Source organism: Stenella coeruleoalba (genome assembly GCF_951394435.1).
Source record: "Stenella coeruleoalba genome assembly, chromosome: 9".
NCBI classification, from domain to species: Eukaryota; Metazoa; Chordata; class Mammalia; order Artiodactyla; family Delphinidae; genus Stenella; species Stenella coeruleoalba.
In genome coordinates, this window is record NC_137155.1 from 53195694 (window position 1) to 53221112 (window position 25419).

General features: G+C 36.9%; 1 protein-coding gene across 3 annotated transcripts in view; it reads right to left on the minus strand.

Moving 5' to 3' along the window:
- Nucleotides 1–25419, minus strand: part of ZNF804B (zinc finger protein 804B) — a gene marked incomplete at its 3' end in the record, with an annotated part of 871582 nt that overhangs the window by 715966 nt on the left and 130197 nt on the right. For all 3 annotated transcript variants that reach the window (XR_013829743.1, XR_013829744.1, XR_013829745.1), the window contains exon 4: nucleotides 23227–23348. The remainder of the gene's footprint in view (nucleotides 1–23226; nucleotides 23349–25419) is intronic.

Here is a 25419-nt window from a genome sequence, read left to right on the forward strand (position 1 = left end):
TACAGGCCAATATCACTGATGAACATAGATGCAAAAATCCTCGACAAAATAGTAGCAAAGAGAATCCAATAGCACATTAAAAGGATCATACACCATGATCAAGTGGGGTTTATCCCAGGAATGCAAGGATTAGTCAATATACACAGATCAATCAATGTGTTAAATGATATTAACAAATTGAAGGATAAAAACGATATGATCATCTCAATAGATGTAGAAAAACCTTTCGACAAAAATTAACAGCCATATATGACAAAAACCCTCCAGAAAGTAGGCAACATCGTACTCAAGGGTGAAAAACTGAAACCATTTCCTCTAAGATCAGGAAAAAGACAAGGTTGTCCATTCTCACCAGTATTATCCAACATAGTTTTGGAAGTTTTAACCACAGCAGTCAGAGAAGAAAAAGAAATAAAAGGAATCCAAATCGGAGAAGAAGTAAAGCTGTCACTGTTTGCAGATGACATGACACTCTACATAGTAAATCCTAAGGATGCCACCAGAAAACTACTAGAGCTAATCAATGAATTTGGTAAAGTAGCAGGATACAAAATTAATGCACAGAAATCTCTTTCATTCCTGTACACTAATGATGAAAAATCTGAAAGAGATAGCAAGGAAACACTCCCATTTACCATTGCAACAAAAAGAATAAAATACCTAGGAATAAACCTACCTAAGGAGACAAAAGACCTCTATGCAAAAAACTATAAGACCCTGATGAAAGAAATTAAAGAGGATACAAACAGATGGAGAGATATACCATGTTCTTGGATTGGAAGAATCAACATTGCAAAAATGACTATACTACTCAAAGCAATCTAGAGATTCAGTGCAATCCCTATCAAACTATCAATGGCATTTTTCACAGAACTAGAACAAAAAATTTCACAATTTGTATGGAAACACAAAAGATCCCGAATAGCAAAGCAATCTTGAGAAAGAAAAATGGAGCTGGAGAATCAGGCTCCCTGACTTCAGACTATACTACAAAGCTACAGTAATCAAGACAGTATGGTATTGGCCCAAAAACAGAAATATAGATCAATGGAACAGCATAGAAAGCCCAGAGATAAACCCACACACATATGGTCACCTTATCTTTGACAAAGCAGGCAAGAATATACAATGGAGAAAAGACAGCCTCTTCAATAAGTGGTGCTGGGAAAACTGGACAGCTACAAATAAAAGATTGAAATTACAACAATCTGCAACACCATACACAAAAATAAACTCAAAATGGATTAAAGATCTAAATGTAAGGCCAGACAATATAAAACCTTTAGAGGAAAACTTAGGCAGAACGCTCTATGACATAAATCACAGCAAGATCCTTTTTGACCCACCTCCTAGAGAAATGAAAATAGAAATAAACAAATGGGACCTAATGAAACTTAAAAGCTTTTGCACAGCAAAGGAAACCGTAAACAGGACAAAAAGACAACCCTCAGAATGGGAGAAAATATTTGCAAACGAAGCTACTGACAAAGGATTAATCTCCAAAGTTTACATGCAGCTCATGCAGCTCAATATCAAAAAAACAAACAACTCAATCCAAAAATGGGCAGAAGACGTAAACAGACATTTCTCCAAAGAAGATATACAGATTGCCAACAAACACATCAAAGGATGCTCAACATCACTAACCATTAGAGAAATGCAAATCAAAACTACAGTGAAGTATCACCTCACACCAGTCAGAATGGCCATCATCAAAAAATAACAAACAATAAATGCTGGAGAGGGTATGGAGAAAAGGGAATCCTCCTACACTGTTGGTGGGAATGTAAATTGATACAGCCACTATGGAGAACAGTATGGTGGTTCCTTAAAAAACTAAAAATAGAACTACCATACGACCCAGCAATCCCACTACTGAGCATATACCCTGAGAAAACCATAATTCAAAGAGTCATGTACCACAATGTTCACTGCAGCTCTATTTATAATAGCCAGGACATGGAAGCAACCTAAGTGTCCATTGACAGATGAATGGATAAAGAAGATGTGGCACATATATACAATGGAATATTAGTCACCCATAAAAGGAAACGAAATTGAGTTATTTGTAGTGAGGTGGATGGACCTAGAGTCTGTCATACAGAGTGAAGTAAGTCACAAAGAGAAAAACAAATATCGTATGCTGACACATACATATGGAATCTCAGAAAAAAAAATGGTCATGAAGAACCTAGGGGCAAGACGGGAATAAAGTCACAGACCTACTAGAGAATGGACTTGAGGATTCGGGGAGGGTGACGGGTAAGCTGGGACGAAGTGAGAGAGTAGCATTGACATATATACACTACCAAATGTAAGACAGATAGATAGTGGGAAGCAGCCGCATAGCACAGGGAGATCAGCTCGGTGCTTTGTGACCACCTAGAGGGGTGGGATAGGGATGTTGGGAGGGAGACGCAAGAGGGAGGAGACATGGGGATGTATGTTTATGTGTAGCTGATTCACTTTGTTATAAAGCAGAAAGTAACACACCATTGTAAAGCAATTGTACTCCAATAAAGACGTTAAAAAAAAATAGCAAATCTTTTACAGAGAAACAAGCTTGCCATCAGAGTTCTCTCTATGCAAAACACAACTAAGAAATATATTTTTAAATGCTAAAAGAACTTGAAACCTACAATTTTCTATTTAGCACAGTATCATTTAAATGTAAAAGTGAAAAAATATATATAAGAGCAAAATAAAAATAAGTCCATGTATATTCCCTCAAAAAATGTACCACCAAAAGCCGACACTGAAAATATTTTTGCAATAAGTTTTCAAATAAAAGAGAACAATCCAGAAGAGGCTGCAAGAGAGGTGGAAATTGGGTTTTATCAATACCTTAATAAAGTGATTGCTGTTTTTAACGCTGAGATCAAAGAATAGGAAAAGAGAATATATGAATAATAACCCCAACATTGATTGTGATAGGGCTGGAGAGTAATTGGGAAAATAATGATCATCTTCCAAAAATCTCCATACGATTAGGCAGTTAGAAATGCACACATGCATACATAAATTTAGCAAGCATATTACAGGATGCCAAAACTCATTGATGTTCGCAGAATTGCAAATTAAATCAATGAGACAATACATATTTTAGTCTGCAAAATTAGAACACCAAATGTTGATGAGGATGTGCGTATATAGCAAAATTTTTGTACTGCTTATAGAAATAAATCCCACGATCCTATTTAGTCAAATTAACTACTGCATACAACAGTCAGAAATTCCAGGGAAATTTTCAAAAAGGTCCATATGGGAATATTTTTGATGGTGAAATATTGAAGGCTCCCTGGAAGTCCACCAAAGGAAATAAGAAATGGGCAAAATGTGGCACACCATGGAGAATTTTGCAGTGGTCAGAGCAAAGGAGTTGCTATACAAATAACAACAAAGATAGATCCTAGAACTTAATAGTTAATAGGAGAAAACAGGAAAAAGAATGATATATATAACATAATATGACCAATATAGATTAAAATACATATAAACAAAATAATACACATTTTACAAGAAAAGTTTTGAGTCAAAAGTTATACATGAAATATAATAAAATAGTTACATGCAACACCAAGAGAATGGGAATGAAGCATGAAATACATAGGAATCAATACATCAGTAGATATAGATAAATAAATGATGGGTGAATGGATAGGTAACGATAGATAAGAGGTAGATGGATGGGTGGTTGACAGATGGATATATAGCAGTCTTGCATGCATGCATAATAGGAATGTGCTATGATTCACAGAGTGCAATAAACTCAAAAACTTGCCCCTGCATTCAAAAATTAAAAGTTCGTCCTCACTAATAATTAAAGACAAAGAAAATTTTTTAAAAAACCATTTCCTTCTACTGCTTTTTGTTAAGGATAACAGCAAATTGACAGGAGTATAGAATAACTTCTAAATACTGCTGGTAGAAATACAAATTGATATAACCTTTTCAGGGACAATCTGGCAATACAAAACAACAGCATTAAAACAATGATGCTCTATGACAGAGTAATTCTTAAAATTTATTCTTACAAAATTATCAGAAATTAAGAAAGTTCTCTGCAAAAATGTTAACCCTGGAAATCTTTATTAAAATTAAAAGTTTTAAAGTAAGACAATGTCTTATAAATGTTTCAGAGTTTGATATGATTTTCCCTTAATTTGTACCAGGGTACTAAGGAGAAACCACTGTTCCCACTTCTGGGACAAGAGATTCACAAGAGCTGGGAATATTTTTCTTTGTGCCAGAAAGCAAGGAACACATCCAATATAAACAGGGTCATGTCAAAGGGACACAGGAACTAATCTAAAGGTATTCCCACTGACAAAAGATGGGCAATTGGATTATCAAAAAGAATAAAAACTGTCGTATTCCCACTGACAAAAGATGGGCAATTGGATTATCAAAAAGAATAAAAACTGTCGTATTCCCACTGACAAAAGATGGGCAATTGGATTATCAAAAAGAATAAAAACTGTCGTATGAAAATGCATTCATTCACCATGAAATTTAAAAAGCAAAACACCTCTTTGGTCGCCCTTGGAGATTGTTCAGGCACCAATTCTTTATCAGGAAAGGTGAGAAATAGAGAGAAAGAATAAGATTTTATCTGTACAATCTTTTGAAGTAGCCAAATTGTTAATGAGGGAAAGTTCTTTGTGGATCTTAAATGCAAAAGGGGAGGTAGAATTCGAAAATTACCATTTTGCAAAGTCCTAATGAAGTTATGGATCTAGTCAATCCTCATCAATGGATGTTTAATGATTATAAATAAGGGTGAGGGGAGTTCTAGTGGGCTGACAACACCTGATCTACCTCAACATCACTAAATGTGGACAACCAGATGATATGGGCCTTTGATGCAATGCAATAAGGAGTAAACATCACAAACTATGACATATTCTTGATAAAAAGAAATTGAGCCTGAATCCAATCAAGTCTCTAGATATAGCTATGCATTTACAAGAAATACAGGGGTGAGAAGAAGTAAAACAAATCATGAAGAATCAGCCAGTCAAATCAACAATGTGGAACACACTAGGGGACAAATACATGATATTAGAAGTGGGGGGCTGGAAGCTTATTAGAAATTAAATGAGATTTAATAAACATGACAACTAAATGTAGTGTTTGGCTTCTATTTAAACAAGTCAACTATCAAAAAGATATTTATTGAGTCAATTGGAAATATTTGAATATAAACTGCATATTGGGTAAATTAGGAAATTACTGCTACCTATTTTAGATGTGATAATGCCATTCTAGTTATAGTTTTTAAATTTATCAGATATACATTTGGAACTATTTACAAGTGGAATTACATCTGGAATTTTAAGTATTCCAATTTAAAAAGGAAATACTCCACTTAAAAAAAAATATTTTGGAGATCAGTGAAGCAAAATTATCTAAATGTGGTTAATTGCCAAAACTTGGAAATCCATTATGCTATTTTCTCTATTTCTATGTATTTGAAAATGACCATTAAAGGTTAAAAAAATTAAAAACAACACATTAATTTGATAGTTTCATATACTATCCAAAAGAGGCATTTTTATCGACTTCCTAATAATACGGTAAAATGTGTTTTATATAATAATATGTCTTTTAAAAGCAAGAAAACAAAATTTTCATATGTTCTCATATATGTATAACATGTAAATTCAGGTAGAAAAAAAAAAAAAACCCTAGAAAGGTATCTAGAAAGTAATCCATCTTCGTTTAGTAGGATAATGAGTAATATTTTTTAATACTTCACTATATACTTTTCTGTAGTCTCCAAATTTCAAAATTTTCTAACTTTTATCATCAGAAAACACTTTTAAGAATATATACTCTCCCTTTTTTTTTTCTCATTTGAATGAATGAAGATTGTCCAGTCACGATTCTAGTTTTAGAATTTCCTAGTCTCAAGAGCCAGATTCTACTTTTTTAAAATCCTCATCATGGTAACATACCTATGTTTCTCTGATCTTTCGGGAAGAGGATATTCTAAAATTTCAGCTTATAAGTCTAAGTAACTAACAGTCCTTTACTTAGTGCATTGAGCTTCAAAGTATCTAAAAATCCTTTACCCAGGGCATTGAGCTTCAAAACTGCCTGCTCATTTCCTCCCCAGATCTTTACTAATTCATAGAGCAAACCAGTTTTCCATAGTAATTGACTGAGCTACAGGACCACAATATCTGTGCACTAATATGCGAGACACCAAAATTACAATAATTTGTTTTTAGTCAACAGTCATCTTTTGAGTCCCAGCTATGTAATTAATAAACGATAATGACTAAAACGTTATGTCAATATAATAAATGTGATTTTGATAGAAATCTATTTCTAATCAACTCTCCTTCCATCAGGAAATCATGTAAATTAAAACTTGAAACATATCACAGGAGTGAGTGCATTCATTTACTTGTCTGAAGACCTTTCAGCAATGATGTGACAGCTATATACCTCTCCCAAAATAAGTTTCTCCTCAACTTGTCTTTCCTCAACCCTTTGAAGAATAGCAATGAAAACCATGTGTTCTTTCTTCCTGAACTAAAAATTACACATGATATTTCAGGTTTGGTGCCATGAGCTAATCTTCTGAATGGATGAAATCAGGAAAAACTATCAGAAAGACTGTCCTTTAGACTTCATCACCCACCATAAGACCACCACCATCTGTTATCTGCACAATTGAAATGGCCTCCTAACCGATCATCTGATATTCGCTCTTGCCCAATCCATTCTCCAGAATAAAAATAAAATAAAAAGCAAATCTGATCACATCACTCTCCTTAAAGCTCTATCAGCACTCCATTGCATTTAGGACAAAGCCTAACAGCTGAGTCTCAAAATCTAGGCTCCTGGCTTTCATTTCATATGTCAAATGATGGCCTTTTGAGGGTACACTAGGGTGTTCTGAGACTCAATTTCCAGTGGGGTTGGGGGCAGTGTTCCCCACACCAATAAGCAATGCTCTGGACACCAGTTGGGTGTCCTATACCTCAACTCAATTCTGACACTATCTACCCAGAGGTAGCATCAGATCCCACAGGTTAAGAGTTCAGTCCTACAAGACTGCCATCTGTCCCACTGCAGATGCCAGTCATGAATCTAGGCTGTTACCTGTGCTTCTGACCAACTGAATATAAATCAAAGGTTCCTACAACCCCTTGCTCAAGTTGGATTAATTTTCTCAAGTGGCTCACAGAACTCAGAGAAACATTTTACTTACTAGAACACCAATTTATTATAAAAAGTTATAACTCAGGAACAGCCTGATGGAAGAAATGCATAGCACAAGATATGGGGAAAAGGTGTGGAGCTTCTAAGCCCTTTCCAGGCACACCACTCTCCTCAAACCTTCATATGTTCACCTACCTGAAAGCTCTCTGAACCTTGTCCTTTGGGGGGTTTATGGAGCCTGATTGACTAAATAATTGGCCATTGGTGACTGAAAACCTCCAGCACCTCTCGCTTTCCCAGAAGTTGAGGAGTAGGACTGAAAGTTCCAGCCCTCCAATCACAATCACGTGGTTGGTTCTCCTGGCAACCAGCCCCGATTCTTAGGTGCTTCCTTAAAGTTACCTTATTCACATAATAAAAGACCTTTATTGTTCTCATCACTTAGGAAACTCCAAGGGTTTTAAGAACTCTGTGTCAGAAACAGGATAAAAACCAAATATGTATTTCTTCTTTTATAAATCTCAATATCCAGGTATATAAAAACTTTATATAAACCAACTCAGTAAGATCAATTTGTGAGCCACTTTTACCTTGAATATTGCCTCCTCACCTTCAAAATTGTTCTATAGTTTTTGTAGCTACTCCATCCTTTAAGCCAATAATTAAGAAATACATACACACACACACACAACACACAACACACACACACACACCCTTGCCCTCTCCCTCTCTATTTTTATTATCTTTCTCTGTAAGAAGAGGAATGAGAGTGGAGGATATTGCTGGGCTTAAAATGTTTTACAGAAGGCTTAATCTTCATTCCTAAGTAGTACAGGATCAGACTGTCATTTACAAAGGAAATTGTATGCCCTACTTGGATTATGGATTTTGAATTCAAGTCCAGCTCAGGAAGACAGAATATATTTAAATCAAAAAAAGATGAGCAACCAAAGAAATTCATATAACCATTTTTATATGCATGTAGCTTCATACAGTTTGGGATATTTTGTCCTGTTTTGTTTTTTGTCTGTGTTTTAGTTTGATTTGGTGTGACATTGTGCAATGTGGTTTGGTTTGATTATATTTAATAAGAAAAGTTTTATTCTTTATCATTTAAGGAGTTTATATACTTATAGAAATTTAGAGTAAACACACACCTACTGTTCTGAATTAAGGTGTGGCTGAGGGATGCTACTACTTGCAACTCTTGTACTCAGAGATTATCGATAAGGCAAAATAAAATCAATTTGTGGGGGGAAAAAAGCATCTTTTAGAATTAAAAGGTGTTTTAACCCCATACTGGTCCAATCATTTTCAAACATGTTCTCCCATTCAGTAGGTTGTATTTTCATTTTGTCAGTGGTTTCCTTTGCTATGCAAAAGCTTTTAAGTTTAATTAGGTCCCATTTGTTTATTTTTCCTTTTATTTCCTTTACTTTAGGAGATGAATACAAAAAAATATTTCTGTGATTTAAGTCAAAGAGTGTTCTGCCTATGATTTCTTCTAGGAATTTTATAGTATCCGGTCTTACATTTAGGGCTTTAATCCATTTTAAGTTTATTTTTGTATATGGGGTTAGAGAACGTTATAATTTCATTCTTTTACAACTAGCTGTCTATTTTCCCCAGCACCATTTATTGAACAGACTGGTTTTCCTTCACTGTACATTTTTGCCTCCTTTGTCATAGATTAATTGGCCATAAGTGCACGGGTTTACTTCTGGGCTCTCTACTCTGTTCCATTGATTTCTGTGTCTGTTTTTGTGCCAGAACCATACTACTTTGTAGTATAGTCTGAAGTCAGGGAGCATGATTCCTCCAGCTCTGTTCTTGTTTTGGCTATTCAGGGTCTTTTGTGTTTCCATAGAAATTTTAAAATTATTTGTTCTAGTCCTGTGAAAAATACCACTGGTAACTTGATAGGGATTGCAGTGAATCTGTAGATTGCCTTGGGTAGTATGGTCATTTTCACAATGTTGATTCTTCCAATCCAAGAACATGGTATATCTTCCCATCTCTTTATGTTGTCTTCAACTTCTTTCATCAGTGCCTTATAGTTTTCCCAGCTCTTTTACCTCCTTAGGTAGGTTTATTCCTAGGTATTTCATTCTTTTTGATGCAATGTTAAATGGAATTAATTTCTCTTTCTGATAATCTGTTGAACAGCTCATACAACTCAACATCAAATAAACAAATAACCCACTTAAAATGGGCAGAACAACTTTTTCTTCCAAAGAGGAAATACAGGTGTCCAACATGCAAATGAAAAGATGTTCAGCGTTGCTAATCATCAGGAAAATGCAAATCAAAAGCCACAATGAGATATCACCTCACACCTGTCAGAATGGCTATAATCAAAAAGAACACAAATAACAAATGTTGGCAAGAATGTGGAGAAAAGGGAACCCTCCTACACTTTTGGTGAGAATGCAAGTTAGTGCAACCACTGTGGAAAACAGTATGGAGGTTTCTCAAAACACTAAAAATAGAGCTACCATATAACCCAGCAATTCCACTCCTGAGTATAATCCAAAAAAACAAAAACACTAATTCGAAAAGATACATGCACCCCAATGTACATAACAGCATTATTTACAATTGTCAAGGTATGGAAGCAACCTAAGTGTCCATCAACAGATGAATGGATAAAGAAGATATGGTACATATACACTATGGAATTCTACTCTGCCATAAAAATGGATTAAACTTTGCCATTTGAAGCAACTTGGATGGACTTGGAGGACACTATGCTAAGTGAAATAAGTCAGACATAGAAAGACAAAAACTGTATGTATCCCTCATATGTAGAATCTAAAAAATACAACAAACTAGTGAATAAAACAAAAAAGAAGCAGACTCACAGATATATAGAACAAACTAGGTGTTACCAGTGGGGAGAGGGAAGAGGGGAGGGCAATACAGGGGAAGGGGAAAAAAAGGGTTATTACAGGATTATATGAAATCACACATGTGAAACTTTCTGAAAATTGTAGAGCGTTACAGAATTTAAAGAAACTTTCATTCAATAAAAAAAGATCATATGATAAATAAATAAATAAATACATAAATAGTCCTTAAAGCCTAATTTCTACTCTCTGAAATTTGAAACTAGGGAAATTTTTTCAGGATATATTAGATAATCCTGATCACACTCTGGTATCAGGGTATAGTTATGGAAGCCCCAAAATAACATAACCATCAAGGCTGATGACACTGGATTCATACTAAGAGTACAGGGGGAGAGTTGCTTTCTGAACAGTACATTTCTAATGCTGGAAGACCTTTAGGGTTCAGCCAGCTTGGTGGGGAGATTGGGAATAATGAGGAAAAATGGCTGAGCATGTTGGGTAAACTAAACAGTTGGCGTCCTGGGAAGCCTCGTATATACACCCTTTGGTGGTGCTCATCACTTGTGGGGGAGGGGTGGAGGGGTGGAGGAGTGGAGTTCAAGCTTCCTCCCTAGAAGAACCACAGCTGCCTGCAGGTTTGGGCCTAGGCTATAATGGACAAGTGTCCATGGGATGTACAACTCAGCATCAACAGTGATACCATGATTAAGTAAGTTCCCAGTTTCCTTGGATAATTTGGCAAAGGAGAGTGTGGTCCCTGCCAACATGAAGTCTGGGACTCAACGAATATTTTTGACCATAAGAGGAGTGACTATATGTGTACTCTCTAAGTTTGAGAAGTAGGCCATGTTGGTCATAAACATAATTTGAACTATTCAGGAGTCTACAGTATTATTCCTTGGACACCACTGAGACTTTCCTTGACAATAATTATTGCCTTTGACAACTATTGGGACACGAATCCTATACATTATGGCATAATTTATAGAATAACATACCAGCTGATTCAAATGAGTCAATATTGGTAAACACTTGAAATGTGCCAGACACATAACTCCTATATGAATGTTTGCTATAATTTGCTACATTTGTTTTTCCATGCATTATGGGTTAGAAGAAAACTGCCCATAATGCTTAAGTCTTTGATGTGTTTTAAAATAGAAAGTCTAGAAACCTATCAATTATACTCTACTTTGTATATGTTGGTGAATATTTTTACCACTGATATAAGTGGAATTGAATGTGATATATATTCTGATACATCAGTACCACTTAATAAAATTTCATTCCATGAATTATTTGATAAGGGGTATTGAAATAAGTACAAAAGATTTTTAAATCATTACCTAGGCTACTTATGCTTCTAAAATGTGCTAAAAATGTGTAAGAGGAGTAAGAGTCTAGTTTCTTACAAATTTTAAATAACTTACACCAGAAAGATAAAGTCTTCTCTGGACTATTGTACATATGAACCACTTGCGAGTATCCTAAATGGGTGTAATATCTCTGGTACTAGATGAAAGTTTTCATAATTCACCGAAGTCCTTAAATGCCATTCACAGACTTAGTTTTTAAATATATTTCCGTTGACAGAAGGCAATTACTTCTCAACATTTTCTGAATGTTTGATAATCTAAAATTTTAAATTTGGCCTGGTCTAGTTATTTTAAAATGTTATTTTAATCAAGAAAATAAAATAGTGCTGGGATTTTAGAGATTCCCATAGTCAGATACACAAGAATAAATATTCAGTAATCAATTTAATTAAAATATTTTAAATTTTATTAACTAAAAATATATTTATCATATATGAATCTGTAAAGCTAACCTTAAAACTTAAGTCCACACACAGGTTAAAGGATGATACCTAAGTAATAATTGGTAAGATATATTTGAGAATACAGAAACATCTCTGCTAATATGAAATTAATCTTCCTTTCCAGCAAATATGAATTTCCACCGAGAAGAACAGTGTCAAAAACCAATAAACAATTTTAAATTTTCTATAAATGGAGATATAGTGGGTGCTCCTTTACTGCATAAACTGTAGAGTCCCTTTTAGGGCTCCCTGCTTTTATTTGTGTCCCTTCACAAACCTCCTGAACACACAGGAGAAATTTCTAAAATGATAATCTATCATGTCTCTTTCCTGTTCTAGTATTTCCATGGATTCCAGTCCCTTACAGACCAAATTCCAAATTCCTCAGCATCACAAGCCCATCACGATTGTAGATGGATGGACTAACTTTACAAACTTATCTTCTGCTACTCCTTTCTCACACTTGATCCAGCAATTCTGAACAGTTTACAGCATCTCAAGAGCACCACATCGTTTACATGCCCATGTCATCTGGCATCTCCTGTTATTTATAAATGATGTTGTCTCTCATGGAATGCCCACCTTCCCGTGTCCTGCCACAAACAACCCACATACACACTCCTGTGTTCTGTCTGGATAATTCTTATTCCAACTTCAAAATCCAGTTCAAAACCTGCTTGCAAAAAGCTTTACTGTCACCCGCCTTCTGGTAACTCAGAGGAGAAATAATCATCCCCTGATCTACGCAATCTCTGTATCTTCTACATGCATTCGTTATTGCAGTTTTTCACATGCTATTAAGTATATTCTGTCTCCTGCATTAGATTATGAGTTTCTTGTAAGCAGAGCCTGTCGCTGGTTTGCATTTATCCCAGGACCTAGCATAGGAGCACACAGAAGGCACTGAGTCCTCTTTGTGCTTTATTGGCTAGACTCAAGAAGACCTTTAAAGACTATTTTCTTGCTTTTCTTCCCTTCAAAATCACAATAGAACTCTGAGATCTCAGCAGGCCCTGTGGTTCTATATGAAAAAGCCTTTATCAATACTGAGCCATTTAACAAAGAAGCTCTTTCTGAAAATATTAGTACCATCTTCATTTATTTAAATTTCCAGAAACCTGCAGTAGCAAGCCTCACAGCAGCCTTTGAGCAAATTACACAGCCTATTTCCATTTCTGAACTTTCATAATTTCTAAGGGCAGATGTAAGGAGAGAAATGAAAATGCTTCTTCCGATAAAGGTTGTGAACCTGCTTTAAATCACTTAGAAGCTCTGCTCCCTGGGGCAAAAAAATCATATTAAAACAAATTTTTTTACCAAAAATGGAATGTCTGAGATACTACGTCCTTCAAAGTGACAACATAATGGCAAATTATGACCCACCAAACTCAGAGGAGCAACATTATGTCTGAAGAAATATAGATCAGATCGGTGCTAAGAAGTGAGCCTTTTTCATGGGAAATTAACAAGGTAATCACCCAGGCTTCTAGGTGCTGAATCACTTGCCACCTGATCGAGGACCACCCCTGGAGAAGAGTACTGGAATCATCTCAGAGTGCCCTAGGCCAACCATAAAAAGTCATGACAGGGGTCATCAATAACTAAAAAATAGGTGTATATATATAACCTGAGGACTGCAGGAGGCTTTGTGAATAATACCCAGCTGAAATGAAAACTAATCCCTGTCTTCAATGAGTTTATAGTCTGGAAAGGGAAATAAATCTTAATGCAAATGCAAAGAGAAAATGAAAATAACATGCAAGTGATGTGATTTTCCAACACAATGCAAGGTAATAAAATATTTTAAGTTTCTGATTGATTCATTTCAGTAATATCGATTGAGCTTAAATACCTTATACTTTGCCTCAGAGTGATACAGTCGATAGGAGCTATGAGATTTCAAAGGAAGGAGATCTTTTTTTTTTTTTTTAATTTATTTATTTATTTATTTATTTTTGTGGTACGCGGGCCTCTCACTGTTGTGGCCTCTCCCGTTGTGGAGCACAGGCTCCGGGCACGCAGGCTCAGAGGCCATGGCTCACGGGCGCAGCCGTTCCATGGCATGTGGGATCCTCCCGGACCGGGGCACAAACCCGCGTCCCCTGCATTGGCAGGCGGACTCTCAACCACTGCGCCACCAGGGAAGCCCCAGGAGATCTTTACAGATTAAACTGTTGGTGAAAAACTCCCACTGGAGGAAGGGGAGATCTGAACTGGGCATTCAGAAGTAGGTGATATTTAGATTGGCAGAAAAAAAGGGAAGTGGCTCAGACATAGGAAAATAGGTATGAATCAAAACACATTACCGGGTTATATTTTTAATCTTTATCTAAAATGACTTGTGGTTTGAGGCCTCAAGCCCTGGACTTGTGTGTGTACTGTATACACAGTGGAAATCTCCATTCCTTCACGCTGATTCCTTGACATTACTGAGCTCTATGATTCTACCCACTTTCCTGCCTCTTTAACAACAGAAAAGGGAGAGAAGAAACCTTTCCTGAATCAACGGAAGAGTCAGTCTATAAAATGACTTCTGCGCTCAAGTATGTGAAGAGAGGCATGCACAAAGCTTATCTGGTTTGGATGTTTACTTGCTAAAATTTTGAAATGTCCCCTGTAGCTAATAGGCTCATCTAATAAACATATTCAACACTTCAATAAATAGCATATATTTCTACTTGCTTCTTGGCAATTGCTTTCATCTGACTTGCTCAAAGTTCTTCAAAGACATGGAGCCAGATTTGCCACAGTTCTAAGTCACTCCCCAAAGGTAATGTGGACAGTTAAGGTGGTGCATTAATTCTTTCAGGCCACAAGGGGCCCATTTGCTGAATATATAGTGAAAAACCAAAAGAGAAACAAAATTCCCGAGTCCCAAAGATGGGTAAGGAGTCTTCCCTGAGCCAGTGGGAAATATCAAGCTCTCTGCAGCATGTTAACTAGCACAGAGGAAGCAGAACTCTGCGTTTTGGTTTTACCAAAGCCAAGCAGAATGCCCACCAATGACTGACACTCTTATTCTAAAATGAATTATTTCTTCACAATTTAAATATTGTTTAAAAAAAACTTCCAGATATGACTATAATTGTAGCAGCCAAGAAAAAATACCAACAAAAAAGATGAATCAACACAACTCCAATGATAAATTGTACCAAGTTTAGAGACATCAAGTGTTTTGTTAATTGTATTTTTTTACACTTAGATTTTATTTCCCCTTGCTTAGGTGTGAGGCAATTTGCAAAGATGATGACCTACCCCAGAAGTCTCCTACAGACATATCGAGCATTTGAGACTTACTCAATTCTGATCTTGAAAGCACCTTCAAGTATCGTTTAGCCTTGAGAAAGAAGATCCAGACAGGTGCCCACTGAGAGAATAAAAAATTAAGATCCTCTTCTCCAGCTAGATTTGTGTATAACTCTAGCTAAAGCCAGGGCAGATGTGCATCAAAAAGAGAAATTCATATGCTTCTACCAGTTTCTGGGGACAGAAGAATCATTAAGATTTATGCTTCATTTTAACCCCCCTACCCCTGTCACATTATATCTATTTTATAATCTCAAACAATTAGAAAATGACTACTTAGAATGTTTTCACTTAATTGGTTCATATATTTATAAGTGTTAGTGAAACTGCATGTAACGAAGGAAAATAAAGCAAGAATGTGGAGAAACAGATGGGTTTGTGTCTACTTTTTGTGGTTTGTGTTTGCACAGGATTTGGTTATCAAAAATCACTTTGAGCTTCTTAGAATTAGGCTGTCCCATTTCGGAAAATGTAATTTTATCAAAATAACCAGTGCCAAGACTCATCATCTATTTTCTATAAAGATGTTTCAAAGGAATCTATAAATTAAGCTTACAGAGTGTACCATCTTGGGTAAGATGAGGAAAACATAATTCAATCCAGGTATCCACAGAGAGGAAATTTAGTACAGATAACTACTTACAGAGATGTGAGAAGAGATGAAAACAAGGAAAGATGAGGTAACCAGAAAATGACAACAGCAGGAAATTGCTACCATTTAAGGGCAAGTGCGCAGATAGAGTAGATGGTGTTATCAGAAGCAAGTTGAGAAGGCCTCCGTGTGTGAGCTGGAACCAGGCAGAAGTGACTAGGAGGGAGTGGCTTTCTTTCATTTTTTTTTTTTAAGCAATGTCATTGGTGGCCTTATTAGGATGTGAATGTCCACAGGTATTAACATCATTTTTTTGAATTTTTATTGAAATATACTTGATGTACAATGTTGTGTTAGTTTCAGGTATACAGCAAAGTGATTCAGTTATATATATATTTATTCTTTATTTTATGTACGTATTCTTTTTTTACATTCTCTTACATTATAGGTTATTACAAATATTGAGTATAGTTCCCTATGCTATACAGTAGGTCCTTGTTGGTTATCTATTTTATATATAGTAGTGTGTATAACTGGATCCAGGACCACAAAGATGTAGCCACTGTCTTGAACATCACTAGAAGCACCACCAGCTTCTTCTAAACTCGTGCTTGCCAATGTCCTGGCAGCCCTCCCTTCAGCCAAGCCCAACCAGAAGCCAGTGGGAAAGGAAGCCTGGGTAGTGTGGGTTATAGCGATCAGGCCCCCCTGAAACAGAGCAGTGTAGAGGAAGAAAGGGGCTCCATCTGAGAGTAAAGCACCAGATGTTTGCTCCTCAGCATCCATCTTCACTCTCTACCCTTCATACAACAGGAACTACTTGTATCTGCCTATCGTGATGCAAAGATCCTTCATACAAGCTAACATACTCTCACCTTCTCCTTCAAAAAGGGAGAGAATGTCCCATCTGTGTGAATTTCTCATCTAACTCACTCAAAATCCTACCAGGGTATTCTGTAACCTAAAAACTACTTGTGAAATTAAGGAGCACACTTCTTATATGAAATAGTAGAGCAAGGGAAAAGTAGAAAAGGGAAATGAGTGGTTAATATTGTCAGTGTCCTTCAGCCAAAGGCCATCAGTTGAATGAGCTGAACAAGTTGGGTTTAATACCTACTGCATCGAGGGAGAACACATGCCATGGGAACCAAGAGTTGACTTGGTAAGGTGGTGTGAAAGATAACCTGTTACAGGGTAGGACTCGGGCTTTAGCTGGGTGATTTGAGGATGCTCTGAGGAAGTGGGGGTTCCCCTTAGATTGAGCGCTGTCAGAAAGCTGTCTATGATGGGGTAACTCAAAAAACCTTATCTATAATGGGGGTAAACTAGAACGAGGATAAATCTGAAACCGAAAAAGAAGCAGCAGTCACTCTTATTATCTGGGAGAAGAGGATGTTTTGTTGTTTGTGGCTGGCTCAGTGGCCTTGCTTTTGTCTCACTTCATTGTGGTCTCAGACTGACCTTGTCTGATATTGATGTTCTGTGAAACTGTTTATATCCAACAGGAGAATAATTTGGGCTACCTATGAGCAGCAGACCAGCTACCAGATGACGGAGGCTGCTTTTCTTCTTTCTCAATATACACAGAACTCATATTCATTATACATATGAATACACACACATATATAAAATATGCATATCTTTTCTGGTCTTCCTTCTAGTAACCGATCATGAGTGATTGTTACTATTTTAACACATCTTTCTTCTACCATCCATTCCATGTTCCCTTTGCCCTTAGCCCTTAGCCAACACCTTGGCGGTAGAGATTCTCTGCCTGGCAGAGTGACCTACACATTCTTCTCTGAAGAAGCTCAGCCTTTAGTGGTCCAGCCTTTACTGGATTGTTCTGGTCTCACATTAACTTTTTTTATTCTATCTGGAAGTGCTAAGTGCCCAGTGAATACTCTGGGTCCCAGGCATCTCCATTGCAAGAGCAATCCAACTTTCCCGTGTCAACTGGAATCAGTCTTCTCAGCTAGTAGACTAAGACTAGCTGAGACTAGACTAAAAGAGGCTAGTAACCTCTTTTTCCATCTACTGGTTCAGTGACATGAAGAGCCCAATGTGGCCAAGTGGTAACTTCAACTCCAATTCAACACACGGAAACCATCTTTATGCCACCCCTCCATACCCCTATTGAAGCCTTCTCCCCTAGTAACAAAAACTTCTGAAACATCTGAAATCAAGGTTGTGGGAATGAAATCAAAAGTCATTAGAGACCAGAGTTGTGGGGAAGGGAGGAATTATTAGATATAACAGTGAGAGGAATCACTCCTACTCCTACCCCTTGGATTCGGCTATGGGAGAAAGAACATTCTATATTAGCTGCCAATTCAAAGCATGCGTGGCATCTTGTAGGACAGCATCACCAATTTGCAGGGCATCATATCCCAGCTGGAGCCATAATGAGTTTTCAGTAGGCCATTCCATTGTTCTATGAAGCCAACTTTTTCTGGGTTACAGGGTAAATTATAACTAGAGGATTCCGTGGCCCACAGGCTCACTTGTGCTGTGAAATGATTTCCTCTGTCAGATATGCTCTTGTGTGGGATCACTTTAGGCTGAGTAAGTCATCCATGAGTCTACCAATGGTGTACTGTCAGAAGCATTATTCACAGAGAAGCTGGCTGAAGTGTATGAGGAACTCTTTGTACTATTTTTGCAAGTTTTTGTAAGTCTGAAATTAATTCAGAATTAAAAGTTTTAAAAAGAGAGAAGGCTACGTAGGAGAGGAGGAGTTGTTCCTGCTGACAAGGAGACACAGAAGGAAACTGAGGGTTCAATGTTTCGCAGAGACAGGGAGAAACATGTTATTTTAATCAAAATCACGTCTCTTCCTTATGTTCAAAATAAGTAATTGTTAAATGCACTGATGTGATATCGCATTTTAACTTATTTGAAAATGTCATGAATTATAGAGAGTTTTTTCCCAATTAGGCTTTTTCAAAATATGTTTAAAATGTTTATGTTCTTTTCTTTTATTTCCAGGGCAACAAAGTATTTCCATCTTTTCTATAGATTTTGTTCTACGTGCAGGTTTTTCTTAATTTTTTTTTTTTTTACCATTTTTTTTTTAACATCTTTATTTGAGTATAATTGCTTTACAATGGTATGTTAGTTTCAGCTTCACAACAAAATGAATCAGTTATACATATACATATATTCCCATATCTCTTCCCGCTTGCGTCTCCCTCCCTCCCACCCTCCCTATCCCACCCCTCCAGGCGGTCACAAAGCACCGAGCTGATCTCCCTGTGCTATGCGGCTTCTTCCCACTAGCTATCTACCTTACGTTTGGTAGTGTATATATGTCCATGCCTCTTTATCGCTTTGTCACCGTTTGCCCTTCCCCCTCCCCATAGCCTCAAGTCCATTCTCTAGTAAGTCTGTGTCTTTATTCCTGTTTCACCCCTAGGTTTTTCATGACATTTTTTCCCTTAAATTCCATATATATGTGTTAGCATACGGTATTTGTCTCTCTCTTTCTGACTTACTTCACTCTGTATGACAGACTCTAGGTCTATCCACCTCATTACAAATAGCTCAATTTCGTCTCTTTTTATGGCTGAGTAATATTCCATTGTATATATGTGCCACATCTTCTTTATCCATTCAACCGACGATGGGCACTTAGGTTGTTTCCATCTCTGGGCTATTGTAAATAGAGCTGCAATGAACATTTTGGTACATGACTCTTTTTGAATTATGGTTTTCTCAGGGTATATGCCCAGTAGTGGGATGGCTGGGTCATATGGTAGTTCTATTTGTAGTTTTTTAAGGAACCTCCATACTGTTCTCCACAGTGGCTGTATCAATTTACATTCCCACCAACAGTGCAAGAGGGTTCCCTTTTCTCCATACCCTCTCCAGCATTTATTGTTTCTAGATTTTTTGATGATGGCCATTCTGACTGGTGTGAGGTGATACCTCACTGTAGTTTTGATTTGCATTTCTCTAATGATTAGTGATGTTGAGCATTCTTTCATGTGTTTGTTGGCACTCTGTATATCTTCTTTGGAGAAATGTCTATTTAGGTCTTCTGCCCATTTTTGGATTGGGTTGTTTGTTTTTTTGTTATTAAGCTGCATGAGCTGCTTATAAATTTTGGAGATTAATCCCTTGTCAGTTGCTTCATTTGCAAATATTTTCTCCCATTCTGAGGGTTGTCTTTTGGTCTTCTTTATGGTTTCCTTTGCTGCGCAAAAGCTTTTAAGTTTCATTAGGTCCCATTTGTTTACTTTTGTTTTTATTTCCATTTCTCTAGGAGGTGGGTCAAAAAGGACCTTGCTGTGATTTATGTCATAGAGTGTTCTGCCTATGTTTTCCTCTAAGAGTTTGATAGTTTCTGGCCTTACATTTAGGTCTTTAATCCATTTTGAGCTTATTTTTCTGTATGGAGAAGAATTTTTTTTTTTAAGGAGGGAGCATATATTTTCCAAAAAGAGTTTAAAATGTAAATACCAAAACAAACCCGCTCATTCTTAAAGATTAGTAATGTTTGATTTCCTTTGGAATTTCAGTTAACTGTGCCTCTGGTTGTTCTCTGGGTTGGTGGCCTGCCCTAGCTCTTCAACTTGCAGCTTGAATCTGCTCTGCCCATTGGAAGAGTGCTCAGTGGATAAACCAGTGCGGAGCACCTGTGATGTGCTGCGTTTTTATTTTCACTCAAGGGCACAATCTCCTTTGGCAGAATAAGGGGCACTTTTTAATTTTGTCCGGTTATTAAAGGTATTGCACTTAGATACATGAGTTAACTGGTTCCATATTTCTCATTTGTTCCAATCACATTTCAGCATTTTCAAGTGACTGTACCTGGAACAGCCACCCAACTGACCTACTCCTTAATCTGCCATTAGCACAGGGAAGAATATAATTGTGAGACTGAAACAGTCTAGTCTCTGACACCATTTTCTCAATTTTAAAAAAATAATACTCAACCTGTGCTCACCGGAGGTTTCTTGGCAATTCAGTTCCTAAGTCATAGACAGACAACTGTGAGAGATGAGGAAGGCAGAAGAGGAAAGCCAAGATGATCAGATGATGAAGGACCTGACAGGCAATGCTAAATGCACTGAGAACTTTAAACTTGAACTTGATGCACTGAGGGGGCAGGAAATGGTAGCAGGCATGGGAGTGGTTAGAGCAGACTGACATCTTTAAAATCGAATTGATTAAAAGCTTCATTTTCAATATGCAGATAAACCTGAGAGGTTAAGCCTTTGTCACTCAAAACTTGCTGTGCGTTATTTTGATCAGCTCAACACAGGGCAACTGGAGAGGACTGGGTTTTGAGGAGGTGGAGGTGGTCTAGAGCCTGCTGTTTACAGTATGTCACTCCTGAAAAGTGTCCCCTGTCACCTTCAGCAAATGTTGTAAATTGTATACATCTAAGAATTTAAGGCCAGTATGCACAATTTTGCCCCAGGATATGGTCCTAAAACAACTATCTAGGCTCCATTTTGAAAAATTGAATCAATTATTTGTGGGATTAGACTAAGTGGAATATTAGTGAATCAAAAATTCTTGTATGTGGGGTCCTAAAATATAACCTGGCTCAGAACAATACCTAATCTAACCTGTTCACACCACCTCTTCAAAAGAGCAAATCTTTCCCTGATCAAAAACTACTAAATACAATACCAGTGCACTTTTAAAAGCAGGATTTCAAAGAACAAAGCCAGGACTTGTCTGTAACCTGAATTGTCTTTTCAGTCTGTTACTTTGCTGAACTTTAAGAATATGTAACCTACTGTCATACAGAGTAAGTCAGAAAGAGAACAACAAATATTGTATATTAATGCATATATGTAGAACCTAGAAAAATGGTACAGATGAACCAGTTTGCAAGGCAGAAATAGAGACACAGATGTAGAGAACAAATGTATGGACACCAAGGGGGGAAAGCACGGGGGAGGGGTGGGTGGTGGGATGAACTGAGAGATTGGGATTGACATATATACACTAATATGGATAAAATAGATAACTAATAAGAACCTGCTGTATAAAAATAAAATAAAATTCAGTAACTCGTTTGGAAGTGGTTAATTTGTGTATAGGAAGTGGTAATTTGTGTATACAGATTATGCTCAACAAAGCATGAATCATATAGATCCCATTATGTGATTATGCAAATAAACACTAAATATACAATTACAAGCGTATATGGGCAGTGAAATTTAATTAATTATTATGACAGCTCACTTGCCGAATGTAGTTTTATTAACTAACCGTCCACAGATGTGTTTCCTCTAGATTCATTTACATTTTAATACCATGTAGAAATGATAAAGTATTGTAACAACAGATGATAAAAACAGGTGGAATAACATAATTGAACCCAAGATAATTTACATAGGATTGAACTGAACAGTATGTATATTTAAGCCAGTCTTAAATGCTTTATTCTTGTATTGTGGCTATTTAGGAAGAACTTCACACACACACACACACACACACACACACACACACACACACACACACAAAGACATTCAAACCAGCCAAGGACATTTACAAATGCATATTTAAAGGCTATTAAGTAGCTTTTTAAATTGATGAGCAATCACTAATTATATCTGAAGGTATAAATATTAAAAGAAAAAAGTGATCAAAAAGATCAGACATCGTAACCTAGAGACTATAAAAATTATCAATAAACATTCATGCTAAGTGAAGTGAACATTTGACAAATGACTAGGTATAATTGAAAATCTCAGCCACTTATAGATTACATTCTCCCCTGGAGGGCTGCATTCAAAACTTAAATAATTGATGATCTTTCTAAAGAAGAATCTAAAACCATCAGAATCACTTCATTCCATTCCAAAAGAGTATTTGTACGTGTGTACGTGTATTTGCATCACCAAGTCTTTTAATGGGCATATATTCGAATTGACATCCAGGACTGTTACTCCTATTTGTTCGAAATTCCATCAAATGAGATTGCAATTACATTAAAAAGTCAATATTGGGGGCATCAGATTTCTCTGATGTCCAAAAGGTGAAGAAAACTTGTTCTTGTTTGTCAAAAAAGATTACAGGAATAGGATAGGACATGACCTGGTTACCAGAATATAAGTGCTCAGCGGTCTTTGGAAAGCCTCCCTCCCCCCTGATTATATCATATGGTGTTCCTGGCAGAATCCTCCTTTAGGGGGAAGCAGAGGGTTAGAACTGCGTGGGCTTCAAATCACCTTCGCTCTCCTTCAACAATTATTTTAACCATAATTCATTTCTCAGGTGGTATTTTCACCGTTCACACTTTACTTCTACTATTATGTGCATGGTGCTAAAAGAAAGCGCCTAAGGTTGTGGGAATAGGAAAAGAGCATTTTCTAAAATTGAGTTATTTTACAGTCAAGTAAGCACTTTTTAAAAGAAGTTAGAGTAGGTATCTCTATGTAGGGCTTCATTCTGTCATACTGCAGAAAAATGACTTTTCATCCCTGGCTTGCCTTTGGGACTCAGAGATATATGAGAACTGGGCTTACCAGAAAAGGCCAAGTGTATCTGATGGGAGGAAGCAAGGCTGATCAATATCGCAATGCCAGGAGAAATGGTCCTCTTAAGCTACACCGTCTAGGGCCGAAGGCACTGGCTGGTGATTACTCAGCTGCAAAGATGTAATATAAGATATAATTTAATTAGAAGAAGCAGAACTGAAGTGGGTTTGTTTTATTTTTTGTTTTATTTTGAAACTTACAAGAAATTATACAGCTCAGCAGGTACAGTGAAATAGCCTCGCTAGAAACAGAATGATAGTTAATATTTATACAATAAAAATCACATCTTATCCCTGGGCCACAGTTATCATTTGTGCTTGAGTTAAGTATAGTGGCTTATTTTTTAATTTCCAATTATATCTTTGAAACAGAAAGATACAGTGGAGTCTAGAAAATGGATCACGTCTCCCCACACCCACACTACAAGTCCACATTCACTGCCTTTGCAACCCCTTCCTTTACCACATTTATGCTCATCTCATGTCATCAAGAAGCTTCTTCAATGGTTAAAAGTAAAGTAGAATGGTTGGGATGAATCAGATACACAAAATATCTAACTGACCTCATTAACAACTTAAAACTTGGGAATTCTTAAGCTTTATATTTAAAGTTCTTGGAAAATATGCATTGTTGCCTTATCTTCCCTCAAATAACCATAAAAAGGCCTTAAAATCTTGATAAAATTTTCTGGGGATTATAGTACTTTTCTGTATTACATACTATTAAGCCACTGTTATTGTTAACAATAAAAATTTTGCATCTTCATAAATTAAAAAACATTTTTTGTAACACCAAGTCTGTATTCTCTAAAGTGTGACTTCTAATAACTTTGATACCCATAATGAACTGAGTAAGTTACATCTGATGGTGACATCACACCACCTTTGTGCCAGTGTTCAAAAACTGGGCAGAAACCTCAAACCAGTGGCCTGTACGACAGGGTTGATGGATTTGAACAGGTTCTTTAGAGTCACATTCTGTCTCCATAGTCACGTATGCCTGCCTTTTCAGTAATAATTGTCATCCCCACTTTACCACCACAAATAAATGTGTTCAAAATGGTTTCAATGTCCTCCATGGAAAACACTACCTTGTAAATTCCTTGTTCATAGGTATATTTCCAAACATTAATAATGAAATAAGTGAATTATCTCTATCATGGAATCCTATTTTTTCTTTCATTCATAGAAATTTAAAACACTGTGGTCATGGCACCTCTACCAATTCTGATTCAAACCCTTGGTTCGCTGTGGCCAGGCTCCAGCAACCAGACTACAGACTAAGTGGCATATTCAGCTTCTTTGGGGTCTAGAGAGTTCATAGGTTTGTACATTTGTTTTGATTTGTTTGTTGTTTTACCTTCTAGTTCTTTAGCATTTTTGTTGATTTCTGTTCAGAGCAAATTGTGTCAGATATCCTAGCTCTACATCTTCTGTGATTTGATATGCTAGTATCTCTTGGTCATCTGAGTCCTTCAATTTACCAGCATTCCAATTCACACATAGTCAGAGGTTTCTGGACAGCCAGATCCCTCTGCTGCATTCCGTATGAGACATTTCATTCTGAACTATTTGGTCTGCGATACCTTAAAGGAAACTGGGGACATGATTCTATAAACCTATTTTCTATTTCAGTTGGATGCATGTCCATTCATGAAGGCTGATCCCTCACCTTCAACTCAGCCATAAACTAACAGTCTTGAGTCTTCAAAGTCAGTGACGTCACTTATGTCTACTGTATGCTAATATGAGATCCCTTCCTGGGTCTGTGCTTAACATGCCTTGTGTCATGATCTGACCATTGCCCGCCCTCAGAATTCACCTCTCAGTGTCCTCCTGCTACATTATACTCCAAGCCCCTCTGGCCACCTTCCTTTCCTTTAACAAAGAAAGCTCATTCCTGCTTTAGAGCTTCTACAATTGCTGTTCCTAGTAATCTCTACTCCCAAACCTTCCTAACTTGCACCTTCCTACTACTAAGTCTTAAATGAAATGTCAGTGGTGCCTTACCCGATTTCTCACTCAGAATTAGTATCCCCATCTCCACACACCCATCATACACAAATAAGGACATTCCAGAGATGGTAAGGGGATCCCAATAGCAGGTAAGAATGACCAGCAGCTTAAGTTGGTAAACATGCCATTAATTTGAAAAGACAAAGCTCTGAATGTCAATAAACTT